This window comes from Panthera tigris, chromosome A1, assembly GCF_018350195.1.
Source record: "Panthera tigris isolate Pti1 chromosome A1, P.tigris_Pti1_mat1.1, whole genome shotgun sequence".
Classification (NCBI taxonomy): domain Eukaryota; kingdom Metazoa; phylum Chordata; class Mammalia; order Carnivora; family Felidae; genus Panthera; species Panthera tigris.
In genome coordinates, this window is record NC_056660.1 from 210,083,730 (window position 1) to 210,093,123 (window position 9,394).

Sequence of the window (9,394 nt, forward strand, 5' to 3'; positions counted from 1 at the left end):
TACTTAGGTGGATATATAAGTCTGGACTTCAAAAGTAAGGTCTGGATCAAAGGTATATATGTTTGAGCCACCACCATATTGATAGTAATTACAGCTGTGGGAATAAATGCAATCACCGTAGGAGAGAGAAGAGCAGAGAATGGAAAAAGAATTTTTCCATCAAGCATTTAGGCATAAGACACCTTTCCCCTGGGCATGACTTATTTGTTCTGCTGTTTGTTAGCTGTCCCCTCCTCTATTTTTACACATTGGACTTCTGTGTGGTGCTGATCAGATCTTACTCTGTACTGTATGGAGCTGGACCTTTTGTATTTTCCATTTCTCACTTCTTATGCTGGATTCTGGATACTTTTCTCAAATCTATCCAATTTCATAGCCACGCCTGTCTAATGTACTGTTTAGCATACTCACTGAGTTTTTATTTTATTTTAATGCAGTAACTATACTTTTATTTCCAGAATTTCTATTCACTTCAGAGTGATGCATTTCCTTGAGTGGGTTGTTATGTCTGTGAGATCAGCCCCAAGGAAACTGGCATTGGTGGGAAGTTCATGTGCCTGGGCTGCGAATATTTGTCTCTACAATTGTTTTTGCTCTGCCTCACCTAGCTTCCGAGAGTATACCAATTACATATTAGTTTTTATGCAAAGAGCCCAGGCTTACAAATTATTTTTCATGGGTTTCTTTTTTTCTTCCAAAGCGTTCAGGACAATGGATAGGGTGAGGGGTATTCTTCTATTGCCTTTTTCTAGTAATAGGCCAGCCATTCAGAGAATCATAGATGACTGGTTTCAGACTTGATAATTCAACATGCCAAGGATTTGTGTCCAGAACCCTCCCCCAATGCCACTCATGAGAGATAGATGTTCCCCCACCCCCCACCCGCGGTCATTAAAGCTATATTCCAACTACTGTTCAATTCTTTCAGATTTAGCTCTGGGTAACTATGCTTACTTTGAGGTCCCTCTTTGTTTAGGGAACTCCCTGTCTTGGTTACTGCTTGGCTGTGCATTCAAGAATTCTAAGACTGGGTTCCTTGCAAATCCCTACTCCTTAAGTTATAAACATGAAATCATTCTTACTTTTTTAAGCAATTGCTACCAATTGCATCCTGTTCAGTGGGTATCCATCTACCAGGAACCTTGGCAACTCCTCAATCTGAGGCTATCACTTTTCAGTTAGTAAAATAATCTCATCTTGGCCAATTCTGAGTGTTTTCCGTCGTAGAAATATAATCTTACACTGTACTCAAGGCTCTCGCCACCTCATAAGAGCCTACCGTGCACATCTCTTTCCCAACTCAGAGTTCGGTGATGTCTTGTTGGAATTCCAAATTGGCCCTGACGGGATATTTATACTGTGGTGATAATCAAACACTACAAATCACACACACACACACACTCCCCCTTCAGAGAAGCACAGCACTGCCCTTCCCCTCAAGGCTAAAGTTGTGGTTCCACTGCAATCAAGTTTGTGTGGGGCTGTGGGGTGGACATGTGGGAAGCAAGGATCTTGATCTCCTATTGCTCACTCCTGACTCTCATCTGATTAATATTTTGTGGGTGGTGTGGTGGGACAGTCCACTGTAAGTTGACTGTCTTCTTCTGTGTTTATGTAAACTCTCATGTTGGTGGTCATGAATATACTGTCCTATTTCTGTTGATTATCAGTGCTGACCTAAAACTTTGCCTAGATCTCAGGAGAAAGAGGCCCCACAGGCCCGAGTCACAAGATAATAATCCCAACTCCCCAGGCACTGGTTGACTCTCTGAGACTGAGTCCCATATTCTGACTGACCCCCAATGACTGCATCACACCTATATTCCTCTGTTACATCTCTTTGTCCATGATGGAGAGACCCCAATAAACATGCAGCCATAATATTTATGTACTTTTTGCACCCCAGTTTGGGGTCTTCAGACTCAAGTTGTAACCAGGGTCCAGGGTCCAACAACATCTGAGCGTCCCAAGCAGACCAGGTTTAGCTGGACATGTGCTGCTAATGAAATCCAAACACAGAGAAATGAGTGGTGGTGAAGCAAGAAAAGAATTTATTTCAGTGAAGCCTATACCAGTAAGACAAGGACTAGTGTCCAAATGGCTGTCTCCAAAGGGCTGAAAATACTTCTAGGTTTATATGAGGAAACTGTGGGACATATGTTGGTGGGTACATGCAGCTGGGCAGTAAAGGTCAGGTGGATCGTTGTCTTGGGATCAATCATGTGGGTTCTTGCTGGTGTCAGGAATGTCATTCTTGCTTGAAGGGGTTTCGGTTCCCACCATGACATGCTTTGCCTGCCAGGTCTTTCGCCTGAGTTAAGAGATTAGCTAGAGAAAAGAACTTAATGAGTTAAAAAGTACAAACTGAGGTCAAAGAAGTTAATGAGTTAAAAAGTACAAACTGAGGTCAAAATGGAAGTAAAGTCCTTTGTCAGCATGAAAGCCATCTGCCTTCCCTTTCAGGAACCAGGAACCTCAGGAGGCATCCTTATAACCATTCTTCCAGCCTTAACACCACGCTGCCTCAGTGATCTCCTGCCATGAAGCGAGGCTCCAAATCCCTTTCTTATACATACTACATGCCTCATAAGCAAGTCTTTTGTCTGTTTGTAAATACCACTCCCCCCAAACAAAACCCCATTTTCTCTCCTGGTTCTCCTCTTACATCATTCTTGGCCAAAAGCATCCTAACCTATCAGTCTCTCTTATGCTTGCGGGCAAACCTCTGGTCTCACGCTGAGATTCAGATTTTCTTCCAGTCGTCCTTGAATGCTGACACTGTGTTTTCAATGGGCATTATCACCATTTACCACATCTCACCTCAACATCTCTGGTACATGTAATCTGGTAGTTTTTAAGCAAGAGGCGTTGGACTCTACATCGACTCAGTCTCAGCAGAGGAAGTCAAATTTCACTTCTACTTGATTGACTTCTATCTTATTTGAATCTTGTATATCAAATATTTTAATATCTCACCTTTATGATAAAAAATTGAAAGTGATGACAGATTCCTAAGGCACCCTGATGACAGAGAGTAGAAGAAGGTAGTCTAGAAGTACAAATTCTACATCTGAAAAGGAAGAGACAGTGCTGTAATTTTTAAAACAAGATAGTGTGTACAATCAAATGCTGTTTGTACTACCTTGGCCAAGTAAGAAAGCGGGCAAATTTTTCCATGAAAATTTGTGTAGCACACACACACTTGAGGTTCCATAGCGGGGGGAAAAGCACTCTTCACACTTCTCTTACCCAACCCTAACATACGAATGGGAAAACAGACAATTTAATTACGTGTAACAAATTTAAACGCTGCTGAAAATTTCTTAAAAGAAAATAGTGATGGTGGCATTAAAATAAATAGTGAATACGGAGTCCAATAGAAAAACAGCCGATCCCATCCAGACAGACATTAAATCACATGTGTAAAACAAAAGCGAAGTTACGATAGTAACAAAGAAAGTCACAAAGCCTTTTATACTTTCAGCAAAAGCATCCAGGGCATATCAAAAAGAGGGCATTGGTTTCATAAACGTGGATCAGTGGAATGAAATAATATACATGTTTCACAGAATGAGGGGTGTTTAGGATAATACTAGTTTCTGTGGCAAATAAAGCCAGAAACATCTAATGGCCTAAGAGTAATAGAAACGAATTTCTTACTCATGTTTACTAGGTCTTTAGGCAGAGATTGGCTGACCCTCTTTCACACAATCATTCAGAGATGCAGGATGATGGGAGGTCTGTCCTTGTGGACAGGTGGTCTCTAGGGTCACCCTGGGACTCCTCCACCCTAGCCAGAAGGAAGAGGAAGAGAATGGAGGCAAACTTCTGGGAAGCTGATACGGCCCAGGTCTAGAATTATCTTCCCTGTAGGTTGTTCAGAACAGAATAGCTCTTCATCTGACTTCAGTAGGGTATATGCAGTGCTGCCTAAGACGTAGGCATTCGTCCAATCATCTCTAAAGGACTACAAGGGAAAGCCATGAAGGTTGTTTCTTCTTTTCTGTTGTAATGCAAGGGCCTGACTTAAATTTTGATCTTGGGGCATTCATATCAAAGGTGGCTGTCAAATGCATCACCAGCCACAGACCAGATAAAGAGTCAGGCTGTTTTCCCAGACTGAGGCTTCTTTGTTTTACAGATCTTGGTTGATTTCCATAACCGACCATTTGGGCTGCTTGCTTTGTTTCTTCCCATGTTTTAAATTCCAGCTCTTGTGTGAAAAACTCATCAATAAAGAGTGAGCCCCCACCCTCAACCCCAATGAAATGGAATCTCCAGCCCAACTACTGTCTTTGCACCCACAACCAGGTGTGCTGTATAGTTTTCAGTTCTTGTAAGTAATAAAACCTTTATTTTTTGAAGCTTTCTGACCGTTGTTGTGGAAAGGCGTCTTGTAACTGGCTCAACTACCCACCTAACGTGGGTGTGGGAAGGGGAGATGTCTGTGGGAAGCTCCCTGGGGGTCAGGTGAGTGCCGCCAGACCTTTCTAGCCCAGAGCACTGCATGGGCTCCCGGAGGAGCACACAAGGAGCACCCTTCAAGACCTCTAAATGTTGGCAAGGCATCTGTGTTTCTGTGTAAGGAGAAAAGAACTAGAAGTAAAAGGGTTTGAGCAGAGCACTCGGGCAATTATACAGAGATTTATGTTGGCAGGGGGTGTGGAAGGAAGAAAGTTAGAGGAGAGAGTATGGCAAAGCAGTGGGATGTGGGGGGAGCCCAAGGCCAGGGTGAGGCAGAATACTCTTCTTTTTCTGTGAAATGCTGGGAAAAAAAGTCTCAAAACAACAATGAACAATGAAAACAGTGTTCCAAAAATTTAAGAGAAAATATCACTGTCCGTTCAGTGCCATTTACTCCTAATTCTATAAATGTCACAAGCAAGAAGATTTGCAAATACACACATGCTGAGACTCACACTTGGTGGCTCAGTCAGTTAAGCGTCTGACTTCAGCTCAGGTCATGATCTCACAGTCTGTGAGTTTGAGCCACGCGTCGGGCTCTGTGCTGACAGCTCAGAGCCTGGAGACTGCTTCAGATTCTATGTCTCCCTCTCTCTCTGCCCCTCCCCTGCTCATGCTCTGTCTCTCTATGCCTCAAAAATAAATAAAAACATTAAAAAAATTTTTTTAAGAGACTTACACTTGGGAAGCCTCTAACACACTGGCCTCGGAGCTGCCCAGGGTGGCCAGTAAGTCAGAGCTGGGATGACTTTAATTACGTGACATTTATACTCAGTGAAGTTGTGCTGAAGTTCCTTGCTTATTGTAACAATCTGAGGGTCCTTTTCAAACAATACTTTAATTGATTTTGATTGCCTTTTTTCCTTTCCCTCTTTCCCCCTCTCTCTCTCTGGAGCCCAGGCCAAACCACCCTTCTCTAGTTACTTTAAAAAGATTAGCTTTCTTAAAGAATTTAGGCCTTACAGCCTTTAAAAAAAATCATAAATCTGCGGGTAGGAGTAATTCAAATTTCACATGAGACTCCTGAAACTGTTCATGTCCTTGTTTGAAACATTTACATAATTATGCCAAAACCACACATGACCTCAATAACCAAAGTCAAGGAAAACTGCTATCACAAGCTTTTTTAACTCCTTCTAAACCTTGGTTTTATCATGTTCATAGCACTTTATCTGCTGTTTTGTTTTTGTGAGGCTGGCATCAAAACAGTATGTTCTAATGGGATACGTTTAGACCTTGAAAATACATGATCAGTTAGAAGATTGTTCACTAGCATTTTGGAAGCTTCCATTCAATTATAGCGGTCAATGCTGGCTGACAGAACTACAGTTTTGTGGCTCAGACACCATCTGAATCGCGGAAGGATCCATGAAACTTATTTTGGTTCTTTCTACAAGAAGCAAGCAAAATGTAGATGGAAGATAGAAACTTCAGTGTGACCGTCCTTTCCATCTCCAGTGGTTCAAAGTAGCTGACCTAACCTTTGCCTTTTGATTTAGACAATGGCAGCCACTGGACCAAAGTCAACGCCTTAGTATTATGGCTTGGCTCAATGTATATAACTTTTTGCTGCGGTTTTTTATAGAAATGCCTCAAGTTAACCTGTTTACAGAATACATGCAATACACAGCATAGAAAGAACTATATGCTGGCAGCTGTTGATGATTGAAGGACAGTCTCACAAAAGCTGGAAAAGATGGAGGAACCCCATTCAGATGTAGACAAGTTATTGTGACATAGGTACACTTGGGTCTGGAGCCTTTAGTGACACACAGATATACCATGTGAAAAAAAATGTAATCATCACCGAAGACAGTGATATTTCCCTAAACTACAGGAAAATGGTTTATGTGCCATTTCATTTGGAGATTAATACAAACAATTATTCAATAAAAAAGCCTTTATTTTGACTAAATTTTTTTACTTATAGGTTTATAGAAGAAAGTTATTTGGTCACCTTTAAAAGTGGGAAATGAACAATTTTTTATTAATTAGGTATGATCATGGTAGTTCATTGAACCAAAATATATTTGGTCTCATAGATGCATGCATAGACCTATGGTTTTTTTCTATACATGCCTAGTTTGAAAGCCGAGCAAAATCAGTTGGGAAAACAAGGGATTTTTTCCCTCAGTTTATGAATTTAAGCTTATAAAGACAGGATGTTGAGAGTTACCTTTTTAAAATGTACTTTCCATGCTATTAGAATAAGTTGCCATTAGAGGACATGGGAGGCAGAACAACGGCCCCTCAAAGTTGTCTATATTCTAATCTTTGGAATTGGTGACAATGTTAGTACACGTGGCAAAAAGGAATTAAGGATATAGATGGAATTATAATTGTTAATCAGCTCACCTTAAAATAGAGGTTATCCTAGATTATTTGTGTGGGCCAAATGGCATCACTGGGACCCTTAAAAGTGGAAGAGGGAGGCAAAAAAGGAAGTTAGTTTTATGAGAACTACTCAACCCACCATTGTTGGCTCTGAACACAAGAGGAAGGAGGTCATGATTTGAGAATGCAGGTGGCAGAACTTCCAGAAGGGAATGCAGCCCTACTGACAACTTTATGTTAGCCCATTAAAACCAATGTGGAACTTCAAATCTTTTTTTTTTTAATGTTTATTTATTTTTGAGAAAGACAGAGCACGAGCTGGGGAGGGGCAGAAAGAGAGACACCAAACCCGAGCAGACTCCAGGCTCTGAGCTGTCAGCACAGAGCCCAATGTGGGGCTCCAACCCACGAACCGCGAGATCATGACCTGAGCCAAAGTCAGACGTTTAACTGACTGAGCCACCCAGGCGCCCCCTGGAACTTCTAATCTTGAAAATAATACACTAGTGGGTTTTTTAAGCCATGACGTTTGAGATAATTTGCTACAGCATCAATTAGAAACTAATAGAAATGCTATCAGGATGATACAGAATATCAACACTTGGGGAAAAAGTTAGAATGTTAGCCACAGAGTGAACTGCGGTAACATAGCTCAGCTTTATGCCACTCACTCTGAATTCTGTGTAAAATATTATAAACCTTTAAAAATGTATATAACTGAACTTCGATGAAAGGAAAATAAAATCCATTGGAGAGAAATAAAGAATTTTAAGTCAGAGGGGAAAAAATGGGTAACTGGTGGGATTTTGAACAAGACACAAGCATCCTACTGGTAGTGGGAATAAAATGTTCCAGGATAACAAAGGAGAAATTAGTTATACCTTGAGTATGCAAGGGAGACCTACGTGGTGGTTGGCACGTAAATTGGCCTGCAGAGGGGAATGGAATTTCACCAGGTTCATAAAGGAAGGCAGAAAGGTATTGTAGACAGAGGTCAAAGACATCTGGCATGAGAGTGGAAAGTATGTTCCAGAATCCACAGTGTGCTCGGTGTGGGGTGACCTAGAAGTTTAAAGTAAAGTAGATTGGGTCCAGATTATGCAAAGTCTTGGATGTCTTCCTAAGGAGTTTTGCCTCTCTTATAGGCCAAAGGTCACAAACCAGAGGCCTGCAGATGTGTTTCAGTTGGCTCTCCCAGTGCTTGTGGGGGCTTGGGGGTGTGTGTTTGGGTTTTTGGTTTATTTACAATTTAAATTACAAGATTAAAAGCATTTTAAAAATTGGGAGACCTAACATAAAATTCTAGACTTCCAGCTTCTCTTAAGGGCAAAAAAAAAGTGAGAGATGGCCACACTGGGCCTCACTTGACCACAAATGGCGAGTAGCAATTGACCATTGAGGCTGCGCACATCCTCTCCAGGCCACCACTATTTCCAAACTCCCCACTACTCCTCATTGTGTGATACCTGTCTATTTCACACATGTTTGTACCTGCTGGACTTCTGCAGGCATTTGTATTCATGAACCCTGCTGTAAACAGGTGGTAACCATTGAAGGATTTTAAGATTGAAGCTGTGCTTTGGGAAGAAAACCCTGGTAGCAATTTTAAAAGCTCCTCTGCATTCTGATGGCACATTATGTGCATTTCTGTCATTGCACTTACAACACTGGGTTAAAATGATCTGTTGATGTGTTTGTCTCCCCTGCTAGACAGTGAAATCTTGTAAAGGGTCAGAGATATTTCGTGTAAATTGCTGTTAATATTACTGGATGATTGTGTAGAGTAATGATTTTTCAGTATTTTAAAGCACTAGAGGAATGTTCAATAAACATAAAATACATTTGAAGTCTTACCCAGATCCTTCTAATCACAAAGATCCTCTCCTGTGACAGCTACTGTGCTCTGTATCTGGCAGTTCTGAAGTGTTGGAAAATTCCACTGGAAAAAAGATTGACGTAAGCCAAAATACTACTGCCGAGTTCAGTCAGAATAATGTAGGCACTCAGATCACTTTCTGGTCACCTCTCTGCCCTCTGCCATAGATAATACACAAATACATTAAAATCCACTTAGTATAAGAGCTTCTCTGATAATAATGTGTCATATTGCTTTAGCAATTATGTAAGGAGAAAGAGCCGCTTAATTTCAAATGACCAGCCCATTTGAAGCTGCACTTAAAAATAGCATCAAGTGAAAGTTTGGTTACAGTGCTAACAGATCATGAATACATCCATTCAGCCAAATGAATCAAGTTGCTTTTTAATTTAACAGAAAAATAAGCTTTAGAACATTTACCCACAGAAACACTTACACTATTTCGGAATAAAATGTAAAGCAAAGCCTGAAAATTTACCCTACCAGTCCTTGAAGTTACATACCCAGGTTCACATTGGACAAATTAACTGATCATTTCTCAATTATCAATAAGCAGTAAAGCTATGTATCTATTAAGTATGGATGCCTATCTTTAAAGTGGAACTTCATTTCTTTATTTCATTATTATTATTTTTAATTTACATCTTAGTTAGCTAACATATCGTGTAATAATGACTTCAGGAATAGAATTTAGTGATTCATCCCTTACATATAACACTC

At 40.7% G+C, this 9,394-nt stretch overlaps 1 long non-coding RNA gene across 1 annotated transcript; it reads right to left on the minus strand.

Moving 5' to 3' along the window:
• Positions 1 to 2,090: 2,090 nt before the first annotated feature.
• Positions 2,091 to 8,738, minus strand: LOC122231848. The gene is made up of 4 exons (XR_006209106.1): positions 8,653 to 8,738; positions 6,820 to 6,876; positions 2,977 to 3,070; positions 2,091 to 2,328 (listed from the first exon to the last, which is right to left on the minus strand). It is a non-coding gene; the product is annotated as an uncharacterized LOC122231848 (long non-coding RNA).
• Between the last annotated feature and the right edge of the window lie 656 nt (positions 8,739 to 9,394).